The following is a 21878-nucleotide window of genomic DNA, read 5'->3' as shown; positions in this document are numbered from 1 at the left end:
AGTAACATATAGTATAACGAACACAAGATATGAGTCACTAGTACATCATTAATAGTAAAATAAAACAGCTAGAAACTTACATCAGTAAAGCAGAAAAAAATCTTTTTGTGTGTCGACCTGGTTGGCGAGTTGGTATAGCGCTGGCCTACTATGCCCAAGGTTGCGAGTTCGATCCCGGGCCAGGTCGATGGCATTTAAGTGTGCTTAAATGCGACAGGCTCATGTCAGTAGATTTACTGGCTTGTAAAAGAACTCCTGCGGGACAAAATTCCGGCACACCGGCGACGCTGATATAACCTCTGCAGTTGCGAGCGTCGTTAAATAAAACATAACATCTTGTTGTGGCACAATCTAAACACAACTACATAAATTGAAGGCTGTCTCTAACACCTAGGCGGGGTTAATAATATGTCAGTACCATACAGAGAGTTATTTCAAATTTTTCACTTTGCCCTCCCTTTCACTTTGCCCCCTCTCTCCCTATGTGTATTCTGTGAGTCGACGCGCCAGAAGGTGTGACCCTTTATCGACGAGATAAGTTCCGTTTGTTGAAGCCAGTGTTTGACAGAGAATCACTCTTCCATCGCGCTTAAACTCATGTTTGTGGTGAAGTTTCTTTTGGTTGTACTCTTGCGGCAAATTGTAAGGGCTGGTTGTCCTCATCGATGCGTTTGTCCTAGCGATGTAGAAGCGAATTGTGCCAATTTGTCGCTTACAGAGTTCCCGGTCGGAAAATTCAATAACAGTAGTGTGCAATATCTTGATTTCTCTTATAACAACTTGACAGAATTAAGCGAATACACTATTCGTCACTGGATGATCCTGTCCTTGACTAAACTGAACCTGTCCAACAATAAGATAAAATACATAAATGAAAAATCTTTAGTGGGGCAAAATTCCTTAGAAAGCGTAGATCTATCAAGCAACAGCATTACTACTTTACCTCTTGAAACATTCAGATATCCTCCGAAACTCCGTTGGCTGTCTTTGGGTAATAATAAAGGTCTCCGGGTGCCTCAGGACCGGCCTCTCTTGATAAGTAGAAACCTGAAGGTCTTGTATCTCGATGGATGTGACATTGACCAAATATCCCTGTGCAACTTTAATAGTGTGACTAGTCTGCAAGAACTTTATCTGTCATTCAATAAAATTAAAATAATATCTACGGAAATAGACAGAAAAGAGAAGGCTCTGACACAGCTCAGGATTCTGGATGTGAGCCACAACGGGTTAGAGATCGTCCCGCCGGAAATAACGTCGCTGCCAAATCTTGAAACCCTCATTGCGAAGAACAATAACTTGAAGACCCTGGGGAAGAGTGGACACGAAGTCTGTGACAGTCGTCTTCAGCATCAGGATGTTGTTGGCTAATGAACTTCTGTCCAGTGTGTGCTGCACCTAGTCTGAGAGGTAAGTCCACTGCACTAGGCATTCACTGTGGTTGTGTAGGACGGAGTAAGAATATATAATAGTTCCAAACAGCGTATTCCGAATCTCACCGGTCCGGTGGCATCAATGACGTCACGTTGCAGCGAAATAAGGAACAAAACTGTTGGAAGGATCGATGGCTGTCATGGCGACTGTACAAGTTGTTGTCTGTGCTACGCTAGCAAAATTTTGCGAAATTTTCGTACTCCCATCTCGTTCAAAGAAAAGATAGCATAAACAATTTATTTGTTGAACCGGTAGTAATAACTGGTCCGTTGACATGTTCGCTCATAAGCCATTAACATATTGTTTTTACGTTGTGCTCATTACAAACAATACAGCAGAACACACCGCCATGACACAACAGTGCACGATGTTATTCGTCTGCTAATTCCCGCCCTATACAAGAACCAATCAGATTCACTGATGGAGACTGCCACCACCTCTGCAAGTTGATGGCACCGGTGTGACACCGGTGGAGCATCAATGACGTCATCGGTGGAATTCGGAACACCGTGATGCCATCTGATTGCTCACCGGTGAGATTCGGAATACGCTCAAAGAGTACGGTTTGTAACTGAAAAGTGGGCATGGGGAATGCTGTAAGTGCCAAAGTGAAAAAAAATCGTGCAATTAATAATAATAATAATAATAATGCTTTATTTGTATGGCAGACTTAAAGTATTTCTGGTGTTGTGGAAGAGAAGGTGTGATGACTTTAACTACATCAGAATAAATAAATAAATAAATAAATAAATAAATAAATAAATAAATAAATAAATAAACAATTAAATGAAGATAAATATCAAAGGTCCTTCAATAACTGTCTCTTTTTAACTTAATGCAGAATGCAAAAGATTACATTAGGTTACATACATAAAACACATGTGCTACTAGCGCTTTCGCTATTAAGATGCATCTTCAGGTCTGGCTTGCGTAATATTGAGATTTTCACATAAAGACATAGATGGAAATGTAACATGATGAAATATAATAAAGTACACGACGTGAAAAAAAATTACAATATTAAGATAACTGTGCAAACAAAAGGCAAAGTAATTATTATTATTATTATTATTATTATTATTATTATTATTATTATTATTATTATTATCCATGTATTGTGGTCCCTATCACCACGGCATGGCGCGTCCTCAGGTTGCGGATAGAGGAGACGGCCTCCAGATATGGAGGGTAGCTGCGAATATATTGAATAAGCAGTCGTGGACAGCCGATAAGGGGTGGTCCTCCAGCTTGGGGGTTGGGCGAAGGGCAACAACCCATCACCGTAAAAAACAGCTTGTTACGAATCCCTACAATAAGCCTCGGAATAGGAGACACTCGGGAGGAAATTAAACGCAGAATAAATATGGGAAATGCCTGTTATTATTCGGTTGAGAAGCTTTTATCATCCAGTCTGCTGTCCAAAAATCTGAAAGTTAGAATTTATAAAACAGTTATATTACCGGTTGTTCTGTATGGTTGTGAATAATAATAATAATAATAATAATAATAATAATAATAATAATAATAACAATAATAGCGTTGGTATATGAATACATATTACAGAAAACATCTTCCTTGTTACTCGGCTTGTTCTGGGTGGCAGAGCCTATAATGTCGTTTTATGTTGCTCAGTAGTATTCGTGACAGTACCTTATAACCAAAGCTCGGAACTTGGGGACTTGTGTGTCGTGTGCATGAGTAAGGTTGCAGGTACAACGTACACAAAGCTCACGCTGCAAGTCAGGGATAGTCGTATGTACTAAGAAAGTGGCCACATCGAATGAGAGGAAGACGAACGAGGAAACTTCATTTATATATTTATTTATTTATTTTATTTATTTATTTATTCATTCTGGTGTAGCTAAGGCCATCAGGCCTTCTCTTCCACAACGCCAGGAATACAAATACAATAATAGAAATAAACAGAAAAAATACACTATATACAAAATAAAGCTACACAAGAAATAAAGATACAGAGAAAAAAACACTATACACAAAGTAAAGCCACACAAAAATATACACAGGTTGCAGTCACACAAACGAGGAAACTTTGGCATATCGAAGACAATGACATTCAGAGAATTACATATAAACGGTCCGTTTGAGGAATTAGAAAATACGTGTTATTCGAATGGATATTATACAAGTTTGAAAATATATTTTTTTAAATTTTAGGTACAGAATTTTGTGGAGGAATTCGAAGGAGATTCATTATTTCCTTCGAATGGAGAGTTTATATTTTGTAAGTTGTGCCACACAAACTAGAGGCTGGAAACCGGCATTCATTGATAGACATTACAGTCCCTTAAATTGGTGGAAGATTTTCCCATAGCCATGGATCAAGTAGCAGAGGAACCTACCGTAGAATAAATTGAAAACTATTTTTGAGAAAAATTTAGGATATACTTATCTTTCTCACATACGAGATCAGCTAGCAATTGCTGAAAATGAAACAGAAAACAGTGACAGTGAAAACATTCAGTATTTTAGGTTTGCTCCCGTCACTTCATGTGACTTGGAAATAAGTTTTTCTTGTTTCATTTCAACGAAGAAGTTATGGATCCGAAAACCTTCGAATGTACGTAGTCATACATTGTAATAAAATGTACAAAGCAGAACAGTAAATTTGATATATTTCTCATGTTTATTTTTATTATATATGTTATAAAATTACGTGTTTCAACCTACCATAATAATATCAATATGTTGTTCCAGACAGAAACCACTTTTATAGCAGACCTGACAGTACCTCTGTGCTAGAAGCGGGAGTTTGTTGACGTTGAAGTCCGGTCGCTTAGCCACGTGCAAAGACACAAGTCCCCAAGTTCCGAGCTTTGCTTATAACATAGTAAACACTTTACGTTTTCACCCAACGCTAAAAAAATAATCTTCCTCCCAAACTGTACGGAATGATCGTTTTCTTACAGAAGGTTTTGACTGTGTCATTGTCCCGCACTGTTCGTGCGATTACTAAGTACTTGAACTGCCTTCTGCAGCCATCCGTCGAGCTTCGAACGAGGAACAGCACGCTCTACATTGGAAGGTTGTGATTACAGAACGTAATCGCGAGTCAGAGAATGAGCATACCTGGTATATGCGGTCTTGGATCTGTGTGGCGGACACTTGAACATCATTAGTAGAAGAGGTGGGAGTGAAGTACATTAAAAAACTCAGGTACAATAAAAATTGAAGTAAAAATAAAATGATGTCCCGGTATATATATATATATATATATATATATATATATATATATATATATATATATATCCTATTAGTTCATGCCTTGTGAGTTTTCAGTCATTTCACAAACAATTCGACCATAGTGATGATAAAATGTGAAATAATTATACATGAAAATCATTGCAATTGATTGATAATTTTTTGCACAAAGCGATAAGCGATGTTTGACATCTTATCTCATTACAGTACGAATGTAACATGGTTAGAAATGTGTACCTACTGTATATATAAAGAGCTTTGGTGTGTCTGCTGCTAGACACATGTGTGTATGTGTACCATCTGGTTAAATACTTGTATTATTTAGGCCACATCTTGTGAATTTTGGCGGCAGGATGCCTGAGTTGTAGGGTAACTGTCAACGCACTGGAAGGTCCTGGTTTCAATCTCGGGTAGTGAAGAAATCTTTGTCGTTGCTAAAACTTGTAAATCGGCCCCGAGGTTCACTTACCCTCTTATCAAATTGAGTACCGCGTCTTTTCCGGGTATAAGGGCGATCGGAGCGTGATGCCGACTGCTGCCGAGGCCAAGAAAGCATGAAGCGTTATCTCACTCTATCTACAGGTTTGCGTGATGTTATCTAATGACGTTTTAAATAATCGGACTTTGATAATCCAATCAAAGAAGATCTTGGAAGACTCGCGAACTAAGCAATAAGCGCATGTTAAAAGTGAGCTCCAGTGTTATTAAGAAATGTCTCTGTCAGTGGTGGCGTTGATGTGTCTGATGCTAGGCACCTGTATCAGTGTGAGCGCAGTGTGCCCACTTCCGTGTGTATGTGCTTCTGTATCGAAAGTGAATTGTGCCGGCAAGTTCCTTGAAAACTTTCCTCACAGCAGATTCGACACAGATGTCACCGAAGTAGATTTCTCTCACAACAACATCAGCAGCATTTCCACGTACACTATCCGAATCTGGATGATCACGTCTCTAAGAGTACTGAATGTTTCAAACAACGTCATAACTACTATCAGTACCCGATCCTTTATAGGACAGAAGGCGCTGCAAATTTTGGACTTATCCAGCAATGAACTTGGTTATGTTTCACATAAGACTTTCTGGAACCTTCCAGAACTCAGGTGGTTGTCTTTGTCCAATAACAAAGGACTTGTTTTTCCAGAAAGTGATCCTATCTTGAGTAACAAGAGATTGGAAGTGTTACATCTGGAGAATTGCGGATTGCGTACTTTATCGCTTTCTTCGTTTGCAGATATTCCTAATCTTCGTGAGCTGCATCTGTCACGAAACAGGATAAGCACTATATCAGCAGACTCCTTGAGTTCAAAGCAGTTCCTGTCTAAACTAGTTCTGCTGGACGTGAGTCACAACGGACTGCGAGAAATACCGAAATTTGTGATGGAATTACGAAGTCTTGAAGAAATTCGAGTGAACAATAACCAGTTATACAACCTGAGCGATGTTTTTATAACGGACTTGAAGGTGAATATAAGTGGCAATCCGTGGCAATATTGTGATGTGTGTAATGGAGGGGAGAACAATGAAATCTGCGATCAGATTGACTTCTGTGGTGGTAAAGCAGTCCAGAAGATCTTGGAGCAAACATTGACAAGTGACGTTACCACTATCGTGCAAGAGGTGAAATCTTCAGAGGAACGAGTTCCTACACAAGGGGACACTTTGGGTATAGCTGTGATAATCTTAAGTGCTATCTCCTTGTTTTTAATCGGTTTGATCTTAACTCTTGTAGTAATCATTTTTCATATTCTTAAGGATAAGAAGAAAATAACAAAATATACAGAAATAGAAATGGAACGAAATGACATTAGTGCACAGGAATAACAGTGAAACATTTTTGCAGTTTTATGTATATATATATTTTGTCATTACGTGTTTCGTTTTTGTTATTAAATTCATCCATGTGTCTGTCGGGTTGCCTGTGGCCTTTTGTAAGATTACTTTTAAATGAGCATGAGCTTGAGAGCAATGTTTGTTGTAAAAAAGGGCGAAATTGGTTGGAAAGCTTGAAGTAACTTGTCTACTAATACTTTTGACACATATATCACACATATACCCAGGAATTCCACCCGACTTGAATGGCTCAGTTGGTAGAGTGCTGGTACGTTCAACCAGAGGTACCAGGGTCGATACCCGCCCCCGAACAATTTTTCCCTTGAAATTATTCAAGTCTGCTTCACAGGAAGCTTTACCTGAAAACTATATTTGCATAATATATACGTTACTGTAGGTACGTTAACAGAAAATCACAATTTCAAGTCACACAGAGTTTGTGTGCACTTGATGTGGGTCTCTGGCATCATGTCAGATCACTCGAGTTGTGTATAAAGGGAAAAATTGAGAGGGTGTCGGGTGGAGTTCCTGGGTAGCTCAGTTGGGAGAGAGGTGGTACGTTCAACCAGAGGTCTCGGGACCGATACACGGCCACAGAACAATTTTTCCCTTGAAATTAAACAAGTATGCTACATAGAGAGCTTTACCTGAAAAATTAGACTTGCATATTTTATTTGTGTTTGAGCTTGGAGTAATACTTCAAGAAAATAGACTGTGGACAAAAACTTCTTTCGCAGCATGATCAAGAGAAAGAATTGTGTGAGACGGACAAAACATATAATGAGAAAATATGTGTCATCTTTGTTACAGTTGGGATACTTACATATCGCACTCCCAATAAAATAGTGTCGTAACGTGAAAAATTACGTTCGTAAAGATATGAAATTTCCTAGTAAAATACTGCTGTAAAAATATTTTAATAAATGGGTACCAAAACGTGTGATAATTCAGTATTTTATTATTATAATTTTATATCTGTAACTTATAAAACAGCGTTGTAAATAATTTACGAAAGTAATATGTGATTTTCGACATACGACAGTATTGTACTAGGAGTGCGATATATCAGAACGTTTTTACGATAATGTTAAATTTAAGATACTATACGTAAACTTTGTGTACAATGTGTTGGTATCGAAATAGATTCATAGGCCTACAAGCGGTTTACTCCGAAACTGTAATATCAAATTGCAAAATATCTAATATATCATGCAGAACTAATGAGATATTTTACAATAAGCATGTTTGATATTACAGTTTCGGAGTAACCCACTTGTAGGCCTATGAATGGATAAACTCCAGAACATGGATCTGTAACTTATAAAGCAGCGTTGCAAGTAATATGTGATTTTCGACATACGACAGTATTGTACTGGGAGTGCGATATATCAGAACGTTTTTACGATAATGTTAAATTTAAGATACTATACGTAAACTTTGTGTACAATGTGTTGGTATCGAAATAGATTCATAGGCCTACAAGCAGTTTACTCCGAAACTGTAATATCAAATTGCAAAATATCTAATATATCATGCAGAACTAATTAGATATTTTACAATAAGCATGTTTGATATTACAGTTTCGGAGTAAACCGCTTGTAGGCCTATGAATGGATAAACTCCAGAACATGGATCTGTAACTTATAAAGCAGCGTTGCAAGTAATATGTGATTTTCGACATACGACAGTATTGTACTGGGAGTGCCATATATCAGAACGTTTTTACGATAATGTTAAATTTATGATACTATACGTAAACTTTGTGTACAATGTGTTGGTATCGAAATAGATTCATAGGCCTACAAGTGGTTTACTCCGAAACTGTAATATCAAATTTAAAAATATCTAATATATCATGCAGAACTAATTAGATATTTTACAATAAGCATGTTTCGGAGTAAACCGCTTGTAGGCCTATGAATGGATAAACTCCAGAACATGGATCTGTAACTTATAAAGCAGCGTTGCAAGTAATATGTGATTTTCGACATACGACAGTATTGTACTGGGAGTGCGATATATCAGAACGTTTTTACGATAATGTTAAATTTATGATACTATACGTAAACTTTGTGTACAATGTGTTGGTATCGAAATAGATTCATAGGCCTACAAGCGGTTTACTCCGAAACTGTAATATCAAATTGCAAAATATCTAATATATCATGCAGAACTAATTAGATATTTTACAATAAGCATGTTTGATATTACAGTTTCGGAGTAAACCGCTTGTAGGCCTATGAATGGATAAACTCCAGAACATGGATCTGTAACTTATAAAGCAGCGTTGCAAGTAATATGTGATTTTCGACATACGACAGTATTGTACTAGGAGTGCGATATATCAGAACGTTTTTACGATAATGTTAAATTTATGATACTATACGTAAACTTTGTGTACAATGTGTTGGTATCGAAATAGACTCATAGGCCTATAAGCGGTTTACTCCGAAACTGTAGTATCAAATTTAAAAATATCTAATATATCATGCAGAACTAATTAGATATTTTACAATAAGCATGTTTCGGAGTAAACCGCTTGTAGGCCTATGAATGGATAAACTCCAGAACATGGATCTGTAACTTATAAAGCAGCGTTGCAAGTAATATGTGATTTTCGACATACGACAGTATTGTACTAGGAGTGCGATATATCAGTATGTTTTTACGATAATGTTAAATTTATGATACTATACGTAAACTTTGTGTACAATGTGTTGGTATCGAAATAGACTCATAGGCCTATAAGCGGTTTACTCCGAAACTGTAGTATCAAATTTAAAAATATCTAATATATCATGCAGAACTAATTAGATATTTTACAATAAGCATGTTTGATATTACAGTTTCGGAGTAAACCGCTTGTAGGCCTATGAATGGATAAACTCCAGAACATGGATTGCACCCTTCCCCTCTACCCCAACCGCACCTACCTTGCAACTAGCTACTTTCCTTGCAGACTCCTCCCTCTCTCGTGTTCTCACACTTCAAATATTGCACAAGAAAATGTCAACTTCGTAAGTATTGTACGGCATGTAATTGAATTCTTTAAAACATGATTAGATAACATCACGCAAATATGTAGGTAGAGCTAAGATGAAGCTTCTTGCTTTCTTGGCCTCGGCACCAGAATGAGGTGCTGTGTTCAGATCAGGCTCTGATCGCCTTTATGCCCGGTGCTCAATTTGATAGGAGGGCGAGTGAACCTTGGGGCCGATCTACAAGTTTCAGCAACGACAAAGATTTCTTCACTACCCGGGATTGAAAGCAGGACCTTCCAGTGCGTAGGCAGTTACTCTACCAACTCAGCCATCCTGCCGCCAAAATTCACAAGATGTGAAATAATAGAATTATTTAACATGTAAGAAAAAAAATGTTTCTGTATTTATAAATTACCAAGGTTGTACTTTTTGCTTCCACCAAAAAACTGTGTTATCATATTACCATAACTAGCCGTACCCGTGCGCTCTGCTGCACCTGTTAGAATTAAATATAAAGTAATTACATAATTAAAATAGGACGTTTGATCCAGGGAACAACTTTTACAACAGCGCAAGATAATCTGCTTCTCTCATTACCCAATTTTTTTTGCATTGCATTTATTGCATATATATTTTATGTATTTTAACACGATTCAATTGAGCATAGTTAAAATTTGAATTATAAAATAATGGATTGCTAAGCGAACGTACTATTACTGCATACTAAAACTCTCGTTGTTCGTTAATTCTCTGAGATTAAAATGAGTATACATAAATATTATTTTAAGAAATGCAGAAAACGAATGTACAAAATAGCCTATCAAATTTTCTGTGCATAAGAAGCTATTTTAATCTTACCTGTCCTCGATTTACTCAGACGTTACTGTAATAACATTATAGTATTATGTCCATCTAGAGAAACTACACTTTCCAATGGTGAAATAATAACAATTAATTATACAAATCGGCTAATTTAGCTTCTGATATTACTTCATACAAACACAGAAACATTCTCTGTAGGCTATGTTTATTGTTTTCGATTTTTGATGTCCAAGGCCCCTGTTTCGATTGTTGTTGTTCAAGGCCCCTTATAGACGAAGTCATTTGTTCTTAATTCATTGCACCATCTTAGATGACGTTATTTTAATTTTGAAACTCATTTATCTCATTAAATATCAGTCCTATTAAAATTTTGTAAAGAATAGAACTTATCGGAAATCATTTTTAAAGAAACTTTTGTTATGTAACATTTTTCACAAAAATCAATAATAAGTGAGATATTTCGATTTATTTAATTCAGGTCCCCTTATAACTCCCCTTTTAAATAAAGTATTTTGAATGCCATATAGCCTAAAATCTAAGTTACAACGAACTTAATTTATATTCAAATTTTCATATAAATCGGTTCAGCCATTATCGCGTGAAAAGGTAACAAACATACAGACAGACATACAAACAAAAATTTCAAAAATGCGATTTTCGGTTTCAGGGTGGTTGATCATATATGTTAGGACCAATTATTTTTGGAAAATCGAAAATTACCAGAAAAATTTCGTCTACAGATTTATTATTAGTATAGATAATACATTTTATAACAGTAAATTCTATCAATAGTAAAATAAAAACAAGAAACTTTATATTTTCTGAAACAGAATACAACCAAACCTCTTAGCATGTTTACTATGACAAGAGACTAGCAACTAACTTTCGAGCAATCGAACTCTCAGCTGAGCTGTTAATCATCTGGCCACTGTAGACTCCGAGTCGAACCACGGCAATGACAAATCCCACCTATGTCTCACTTTGACATGCCTGGTCTACTACTACAGAAGGCAGGTTTCGAACTGGTGCACAATGTGCAAGAACGCAAATGTAGCTGGACAAAATTCATAACTTCTCTGCATTCCAACGGGTTGTTATGAAACTTTGTACAGACTTTATAGATAGCACATATTCTTTGTGTACAAACTCCGACTCGAATGTGCAAGAGGCACTACCCCTTTATACGGGATGGTTTTAGACAAAAATAGTAACTTCTCTCCTATCTAACAGATTTTTATGAAAAATTGTACGGAAGTTAAACGTAGGATATATTTTTTGTATACAAGCTATATTTACGGTTCCAAAAGAGGAAGCATCCCAGCACTCCTTTACAGGGGTGTATTTTCACAAGATTAACTTCTCTCCTACATAACAGATTTTATTAAATTTTGTACAGAACTTACAGGTAGGTAGCATATAAGTTACTTTTTGTGTACAAATTCTGATTACATCTGTATGCTACCTGTAGGCCTGGTAGTTGTACAAAGTTGCATAAAAATCTATATATATATATATATATATATATATATATATATAATTTGAACTGGTAATGGAAATTATGGGAAAACGGCTGAACGGATTTTAATAAATGGCCCCTCATTTTGAAGCTTGGAACCCAAAGTTTTTCGGAAAAGTAGTAGTTTACAGTGAAATATCAATTTTCCTACATAATTTTCCTATTTTCCAAAATCCATCTGTTGTCAGTTTTGAGAACTAATTTTATCGAATCACGGCCGACTTGATTGAATTTCAGAACAAAACACACACTACAATAAACAATAGGCTACAACATATTACACGAAGGCCATGACCTGCAGGATAGCCGACATATTTAGAGCTCAATTCAATTTGTTATTAAAAACTGATTCTGCAGTGTATAATAATTTTCTGAGTACAGCTGTGTATTGGATACTCAAATCTACGAAACTTGAGGTGGTTTGATGACATCATTATCATTACAAATTAAATATTATTATAGTTAATACCATGATGCATCTATTTTTCATTAATTGTACATAATACTGATGCTATATTGATGACATGAAAGTGAAACGTTTTGTGGTTATGTAAGTAAATGTAGAGAATATCTTAATTTAGATCTTCATTTCTATAATTTACTGAGTGGCTGCTATATATAACTACAAAACTTAAGTAAGATAATAATATTGTTATTAAAAATCAAATACTTTTATAGTTCTTAATCAAGTGGGGTTGGGTCTTTTTCATATACTTAATGGCGGTGTAGTGTAGATATTGATGTGTGTCATTGTCTTCAGTATTGGCTCGAGAGAGCGCAAAAATTACAGTTCCTAAGGAAAGATCAAAAGGTATTACTGATAAAATAAGAGGCCTACAAAATTTTGTAGTCTCCAGATCATTTCAGCAAGATCTCTTAGTAGGATAAAATGATTTTACGCTCTACATTTCAAGTTCTACATGCAGCAGCTATACGAAAATGCTATTGTTCGAAAGCTTAGCAAACCTGACATTTTTTTAACTTTTGCCTACAATCCACAATGACCTGAAATAGCTACTGCTATCGTCCTGACATTGATACTTGCGTTTTCGCGTTGAAACTCAAAAACTGAAGTTGGATATGTTCAAGGAAAAGTATTTGGCCCAAAAAAATCCATTCAGAGGGAGTATGTTTCATTATTATGGAAGCAAATAACTGTCAAAAAGACAAGTATTCTCCATTGAAATAAATGTGAAAAATTTTTATTTGAACATCTAACGAACTTAGTTTGCAGCAGCATTTGCTGCACAAGCCACTAGTATATTATATAGGAGAGAAGTTATTAATTTTGTCTAAGTACACCACTATAAAGAGATAGTTCCTCTTATAAAACATAATGAGACTTTGGAGACAAAAAATATATTCTACCTGAAACTTCTGTATAAAGTTTCATAAAAATCTGTTAGATAGAGACTTTATTAATTTTGTTTAAATGCATTCCTAAAAGAAGTAGTTCCCCTTATGGGACCGTAAATATAGTTTGTGCACAAAAAATATATGCTACCTGTAACTTCCGTACAGTGTTTCATAAAAATCTTTTAGATAGAGAAGTTATTCATTCTATCTAAATGCACTCGCTATAAAGGGGTAGTTTTTCTTGTGCAAACGTAATCAAAGTTTCTACACAAGTCATACGTGCCACTTGTATGGCATGTACAAAGTTTCATAGCAATGCGTTAGACTGTAAAGAAGTTATTAATTTTGTCCTGCTAATGGCTTTCGTTTTGCTTCACTGTATGTTTGTTAAGATTAGATAAAAATGTGTCCAATGTATTTTTAAACTGATATTCCATATTACGTGAAAATTTTTGTAGGCCTAAAACACTCTCACAGTGATTTTAAAACGTCCTTAGTCAATGATTTGTTTCTGCTTTTAAGACAAACATGGAACAGTTACAGTATGCCCCACCACTGAAAAAAATTATTACTGATAAATGCGCAGGAACGCGCAAACTTTAAAACAGGGATTCAACACTCTAAATGATGCTGTATTAAATGGTAAAATAATTGTTTTAACTGGACGTGACCGGCTATACTAAAACTCACATTATATTTGGAGAACTCTAAAAATATAAGTTTTTCAATTATAATATTTAAACCCTACTGTAAGAAGGAAAATACTTTATAAACTTGTAATTGAAGTCGCATTAGTAAGAACGTACCTTTATGAACAAATTCCATGTTTCAGAACACAATAAATCACTAACAATTGACTCTTTTTCACCCACAAAGTAAGCCTCTCTCTCTCTCTACGATTGAACTGGAGCTAGAAGTGTTAGGAAGAACTCAAAGTTCATACGGTTATAAATATAGTTTGCCGCTGATAAATCAATAAAAAATTATTACTCACAACATTCTTAAAATGTTAAAAAACACGAATTCATATTCACCTATGCTTAACTAAACAAGTCGAAATTTGGTTTTTGTCCACCTAGATCGGGAAAATTACACACTGTGTGATGGTGAAAGGTTTCCTTTCAAGGACACTACTCTCGAAACGTCAGAATTTCATTACATTACTATTACAAAACTCACAGTCTTTTGACACACTCAATTTTCACGACAAACTCACATTTCTGTGATGATAATTCATAGGAAAGTTCCGAAGTGTAATGTATCTTTCTTACTCAGAAAGTTGTAGAGTCATTTATTTATTCAATTTCTTCATAACTTTGACGCCGTCGTCCCATTCTTCCTTGAACCACACAACTCCAGCACTTTCTCACTAAATAAGCAATTGTAGCAGCTAATAGAAAAACACAAGAAGCAGATAGGACGCCTATCACGATGCCCAGAACAAAAACCGACTGGTAGTGGACACACTGTTCAGTATCTAACGCTTTCAAGTACTTCCAGTGGTCTGTAATTGACTGCAAACCATTTGCGGATTGCTCGGTTTGTGGTTTGGTGGATTCCCAGGGAAATGTGGCTCTCGTACAGTCCAGGTCATACAAGCCGTCCAATGCGACACCGTTTCTGTAACACTTGGGGGTTTCCCCTAACTCCAACTCACTGTACCACAAAACAAGGCCGTAGAATTTACAGTCGCATGGAAATTGGTTGCCCGACAAGTCCAGTGTCTTCAGCTGTTTCAAGACGGTGTTGCTATGGTAACAGGCTTCGTTGATATTCATGTTTGTAAAGATGGCGACGTCCAGGTTTCTTATTGCGTTGTTGTTGAGATATAATCGTTGAATATTTGGCGTGCACTGAAAGGTGTCCAAACTGAATGTCTTGATGTTGTTACTTCCTAAATATAAAGTCTTTAAGTACGGTGAATTTAAGAAATGTCCATAAGATGGCAGTATTAAGTTCTCGTTTTCTGCAAGATTTAACCACGATAGACGAACTGCGTGGAGGAATGTGTTAGGATATAGATATGTCAGTTTATTTGCTGAGAGGTCAACACTTTGAAGATCATTCATTCCTTCAAAAGCGGATGAGTCGATGAATGATATCTTGTTATTAGCAAGAATGACGGATCGTAAATTGATTAGGTCACTGTTTACAAAAAAGTTCTTCCGTAGAATGGAAAGCTCGTTGAATTTGAAGTCTAAAACACGTACACTGCTACCCAGAGCACTCGGCAACTTTAATAAGTCTCTCGAAGAACAATTGACATGCGTGGGTGCGAGATACTCACATGCTTGTGGAGATATCACTTCAGCTTGGAGTAATACGACGCTTGCCACAACATATACTGCACTGAACAACATTATATTTGGTATTAATTACGCTAACACACTCTGGTTAATCACAAATTTCTCAGGAACTGAAGTAATGTACGACGTTTTGATAGCTGTGTGCTGTAAAATACATAGCAGAGCTCAACCTAGCAAGATAAAAAGTTTTATCTAACCGTTCATAAGCCAACTGATAAAATACAATGTCTCAATCTAACTGATTGTCGCAAAATGGCAGAAATAAATTATTTTATCGTCAGAGGAGCCATTCAGATAAAATATTTATAAAATGGTAACTCGCAAAGTATTGCGACACTTAATGGGACTGCCACTATCGTCAAGACAAGCATTGCTATTTCTGTTGTTACTATTACTTACTTACTTACAAATGGCTTTTAAGGAACCCGAAGGTTCATTGCCGCCCTCACATAAGCCCGCCATCGGTCCCTATCCTGTGCAAGATTAATCCAGTCTCTATCATCATACCCCACTTCTCTCAAATCCATTTTAATATTATCCTCCCATCTACGTCTCGGCCTCCCCAAAGGTCTTTTTCCCTCCGGTCTCCCAACTAACACCCTACATGCATTTCTGGATTCGCCCATACGTGCTACATGCCCTGCCCATCTCAAACGTCTGGATTTAATGTTCCTAATTATGTCAGGTGAAGAATACAATGCGTGCAGTTCTGTGTTGTGTAACTTTCTCCATTCTCCTGTAACTTCATCCCGCTTAGCCCCAAATATTTTCCTAAGCACCTTATTCTCAAACACCCTTAACCTATATTCCTCTCTCAGAGTGAGAGTCCAAGTTTCACAACCATACAGAAACTATTACTTACTTACTGGCTTTTAAGGAACCCGGAGGTTCATTGCCGCCCTCACATAAGCCCGCCATTGGTTACTATTATTAATTATAATTATGGCATTACTATTACTTACCTGATTAACCCGAGTTAACTCGGGTTGCTAACTTCCGTCAAAATTTATTGACCCGAGTTAACTCCTGTGAGTCCCATTTTCGTTGCAAAGGATTATTATCCCGAATATATACGTTTCCATCATTTCATTAACCTTTGTGCGAGATCGTGCGTATTTGCTTGGTTTCCGCACAAAACCAATCCGCGGAAAGTCTAAAATTCCACATTCAGTATTCCCAACCTAACACACAGAAAAATTTCTCTCTTCTTACCGCTTAAGTGACATATTGATTTTACTGCTTTAGGCTTTTAACATATTATTTTTAGAGACGTTCAATATAGTAATAATTATAAATTGGAAACTTTCCACTGCAATTTCATATAAATTGCACTGTTAATTATTGTTTTTAAATATTTGCAAAAATTAAGTAAACTCTATAACTCCACTAAAGTTACTGCATTCGTGATGCAAGTAACATTAAGGAAGCCATGAAAAAATCAACAAGATTCCAAACTCATCATAGACAGGGGGGAAAAAAAAGACAGACTTATATCACGGCCTGTTGGAGTATAGTAAACACAGAAAACATTTTAAAGCAACAAAGTTGAAGATAGATATTTTTGGTTTGAAAATTTGCCGTCATTGAACAGAAACCAAGATGGAGATTTCATTTCAACTAATTAGAAATTCCTCTTTCAGGTATGTAATAAACGATCTTCGCACAAAATAATGTACGATACACGAGCGGTATGTTTTCTTTCAATTCTCGGAAATTAAAAAAGCTCAACTACGTTTCGCTTTTTCAAACTTTTCCTCGAGCATGAAAACTTCAACATACCGCTCTTGTAACGCATATTACTATTTCCTGACTAGGTGGCTACAGAAGTTAGTGATATTGCTACATCTGGTGGTGGGATTCCTACGTTTGGTATACGATATCTGAAGGCAGGAAGACACCCTTTGACTATCGAATGGTGGTAATTCGTAAGATTTTCGAAAAATACACTCCGAATGTCCTATCACTCAAGGCAGGATGGCCAGGAAAATCGCCCAACCCACTTCGGCTTATAGGTAGACATTCTCCAGAAGTTATTCCACGAACTCTGAAGAAGAACAACCAACCAGACAGTGCTTCATGTGTAGTATTGCGAGAGACTCAAAATACAATCAAATTCGACACAAGAGCAGATACTACTGTCCGGAATGCAATGTGGCACTGTGCGTAATAGCCTGCTTTCGAGTCTATCACACGACAAGCAACATTTAACGCCTTGATAACAGCACTGGTATTGTACCTCATAAATTAATCCATAAAAAACATAAGTTGGTAAATAGTTCAGGAGAAAATCAAAGTGGGACAACTACCAGAGCTGGAATCAAGGTGCACGAGATAACTAGGGATAATAATTCAGGTATGAATGTATGTCTATTTTATAGTGATTTTTAGGTATGTAAGAAAATTAGTGAGATTATTGTACCTTTAAACACTTTTCAGATTTTATTTTTTTTTTAATTTTGGGAAATGATATTTTTTAAATTAAAAATACTTTAAATAATTATTAAAGATTCCTTTACAACTTCGTGTATATATTTTCCTGTTCTACACATCTATTAAGGATGGAAAAAATAAAATGTAATATGTTCAAAGGTGCAACAGGTTCATGTACCTTAGAACATAACTTCTTGTAAGTTGGAACACATGTATTATAGGTTGGAATATAGTTGTAAGAACTGACAATCATATTTAAAATGTATTTGCAATCATAAAGTATAGCAGGCTTCTCTGATTTAGATTTTATTTCCTGTACGAACAAGAATTGCTTCAACAGCTTTCTTCAAGGCATCCGGATCAACTAGGGGACCTCTTAATTCCGGACTTAATTCGTGACATGATCTTAAAATGAAAGAAAGACAAAAACCAATAGCATTATGTACCTTGGAACATGTTTCATGGTACAAGATGTTCTGTGTTCAAAGGTACAAGAGGGTGCACGTTTAAACAAATATGGCTCCCAAAACTAGAGATTCGAATAAATCATGGAAATTAAAATATGTTATTACTCACCAGATGATACGGAACACATTGTACTTAATGGATGGTAACAAATACAATCTGGTTTTATGTTAGATAACATATATCAATGAACGAAATGTTTACTTTTGGTACTAAAAAGATTCTTTCGTTCACGGAACTCACACTTTGCAATAAATCAAACCAAAATTACGACCAGATCTACTTAGTGACTTTCCCTACAGTCTACTTCAGTTTGAGTCCTCTAGGTAGCAGCAAAAAATAAAAAACAAAAAATGTTCAAAGGCACACTATGCTAAAGGTACAACAGTCTCCCCTACAGTGATTCTGTAATATTAAGTGACCTCTATATAAAAATAAAAAAAAAAAAATAGAATTCTTTTTTTCACAAAATTGGTAAAATGATATAGTAAGGGAAGAGGTTAATACCGTACTGATACCATTATTATTTCATTTGCTAGCGACTCTCTTAGCTATTCTAGTGTTGTTAGTAGTACTGTAGTGTGAACAGATACTACTACAATTCCAATAATACAGGGTTGTTTCCGATCTCTGATAACGAATTTGAATGACGTCATGTGCGCCAGGAGTCACACCGACAGCTGAATTGCGGCGAGAGGTGACAGATTGATTGAGTGAGTGATTTCATAATCAGAGTGCACGGTGTATCACAGTAGCAATGCCCAAGAAAATCGAGCCTTTTTGGGAGGAGTACATAACAACTCTTTCCGATGCCAAGCACAGTTACGTGAAAATCATAGGAGCCTGCAAAAAAACGAGGTTTCGTTATTTCCAAGAAAGGCATCAAGTGTGTACCTAATAAGACTGGTAAAGCTCGGATGGGATTAATTCTAAAGTGGAAAAAGCGAGCAAATCCACCCCCCCCCGTCACAAGTCGCCGCACCCCACGAGATGATACAAATTAATTCCATTCGAGCTTTATTATATCTTATATCTTCCAAAGCAATATGTTTAGAATATTATGCTCAATCCCCAATAATTATATTCTAAAATTAATATACCGAGTATTTCGCGTTATGTGTCGGATATTTCCGAAAGTAATATGCTCAGAATCTTACGTTGAATCTCAAATATATATTCTAAAACTATTACGCATAGAATCTAACGTTATATCTCTAATATTTTTAAAGAAATATAGTTCTGATCTAAACTTAAATCTCTGATATCTCCCAAAGTAATATGCTTAGAATCTCACGTTGTTATATCTTCCAAAGGAACATGCTTAGAATCTTACGCTGAATCCCCAATATATTCCAAAATTAATACACTCAGAATTTCGCATTAAATCTCTGACATATTCTGAAAATAAATACTTTTTAATCTCATGTTATATAGTAACTGACACTCTCTACAATTAATATGCTTAGAATATCACGTTAAGAATATCATATATTCTATAATTATATGTTTTGCTTAGAATCTCACATTTAAATAATTTCTGATGTCTTCTAAAATTAATATCACTCTTAAATACCGACTTCTTTAAAATACCGATAGACTTTATTATCATATTATTAACTATTAATAGTACATTATGCAACGAACCTATAATCATAGTAATTAAGACGCGAGTATGTTTGTTTATGAAACGAACGCAAGCTCGTTTCATAATTTTCATACGAGCGTCTTAATTACCATTATAGGCAAGTTTCATACGACTTTTTATGCTCGACCATATTTCTAACTTGAAATTATTGAGAAGTATTCATTTTATTTGTATCTGACTGAAGATCGGAAGTGACCTTGTGCATTGCTCGTAAATTGTGAGATGTGCGCAGACGCGAAAGTATTGATTTTTTCGGAGGAACGAATGTCATTGACCTTGATACAATCTAGAGAATAACATGAACATTAATCTTGATATAACCTGGAAATTGATTTAGAATTGAAAAACGAGATGACAAATTGAATTTATTTGAATATGATTTACAATTAACGCTAATTATCATAGTAACAGAACATAACCTTCTGCGACAGTATTGGATTTCCAGCCTCCGTGACATTTCACTAGTTGTCTTTCGATTGCATATCCGAGAATAATCGATACTTGCGGTTTTATAATGGTACAATGGTGATTTCTCATTGGCTGAACAACTGAACTATAATGAATAGGTGTACTTTAATGAGGTGCATTAAAGGGCTGCTACCAGGTGTATAATTACTACATTTCGGTATGGTCGAGCATAAAGTAAATTAAGTTTTAATATCGTCGTAAATATATATTAATTCAAGATATTAGTAGTGTTTTGAACAGCGAATGCTACATTTATTTCTTGCACTGGTTATTTAAACTTCTAGGGCCGTATTCATAGACATTTATATCGCTGGCTTCCGGTGGATGATCAGCGTTTTTCGTAATCATAAACCAGTGTTAGCGATAGGATATGATTTGAATTCTGTACAAGTAACCAGTGGATAGCCGGGGCTAGCTTAGTACGCTCGAAGCGCGTGCTGCACCCCTAGTTCTTTGTTTAATGATTGTACCAAGACAGACTCTTTAAACAGGAGTGTCTTTCTTCACTACCTGAACCGTCCTCTGACCGGAAGAGTGGAAACTTAGCACTACAAACGCAACAAATTAGAAATTATTCTTCTTACAGTAACTAATTTGTCTCAGTAAAATCTTTTTCGACGATATTAATTTTACAGTTTGTTCTGAGAGAAACAAGAACTCACGAATAAAATTGTTAGATATGATTAGAACTGAACCATCATTGTGGTATTTCTTTTTACGTCAAGATTCGTTAAATTTTACTAAAATATTATACATCTTGATTACACAACTTTTAACACTGTATCACTTCGGAATATGTATGATAAAACTTTCTTGTGTTAAATTTTAACGTACCTTGATAACATATTTCGACCTATTTTCGGTCATCTTCGGAAATGGTTCTTATTGGTCTTGGCGCCTCTTATTTGCTGTGTGGGTGCGTTCGTAGTGTAGAGTCAAAGAGTGTATGTGTTTTGAAATTGAGTTGTGTGTTGAGAATATCGTTGGGGTGTGTTTTCGTGTGTCTGTATATTTCATATTGTTCTAGCGTGTTGAGTTTCTGGCTTTTTGGTTGGATGTGCAGTATTTCCATGTCTGTGTTGATGTCTCTGTAGGTGTGGTTGGCATTTGTGATGTGTTCTGCATATGTGGAGGTGTTTTGTAATTTTGTTATGGCTGTGATGTGTTCTTTGTAACGTGTTTGAAATGATCTGCCTGTCTGTCCTATGTAGAAGTTGTTGCAGGTGTTACATTTGAGTTTGTATACATAGGACAGACAGGCTGATCATTTCAAACACGTTACAAAGAACACATCACAGCCATAACAAAATTACAAAACATCTCCACATATGCAGAACACATCACAAATACTAACCACACCCACAGAGACATCAACACAGACATGGAAATACTGCACATCCAACCAAAAA

At 35.9% G+C, this 21878-nt stretch overlaps 1 long non-coding RNA gene across 2 annotated transcripts in view; it reads left to right on the top strand.

Annotated features, from left to right (window-relative positions):
• The first annotated feature begins 559 nt into the window (after positions 1-559).
• LOC138695096 (uncharacterized) overlaps positions 560-21878 on the top strand; it is a 77468-nt gene continuing 56149 nt past the window's right edge. For both annotated transcript variants that reach the window (XR_011331053.1, XR_011331052.1), the window contains exon 1: positions 560-1410. This is a non-coding gene — a long non-coding RNA (uncharacterized lncRNA). The remainder of the gene's footprint in view (positions 1411-21878) is intronic.

The sequence above is a fragment of the Periplaneta americana genome, chromosome 2, assembly GCF_040183065.1.
Source record: "Periplaneta americana isolate PAMFEO1 chromosome 2, P.americana_PAMFEO1_priV1, whole genome shotgun sequence".
NCBI classification, from domain to species: domain Eukaryota; kingdom Metazoa; phylum Arthropoda; class Insecta; order Blattodea; family Blattidae; genus Periplaneta; species Periplaneta americana.
The sequence above is the reverse complement of the archived record's forward strand: the minus strand, read 5'-3'. Positions and strand labels throughout refer to the sequence as shown.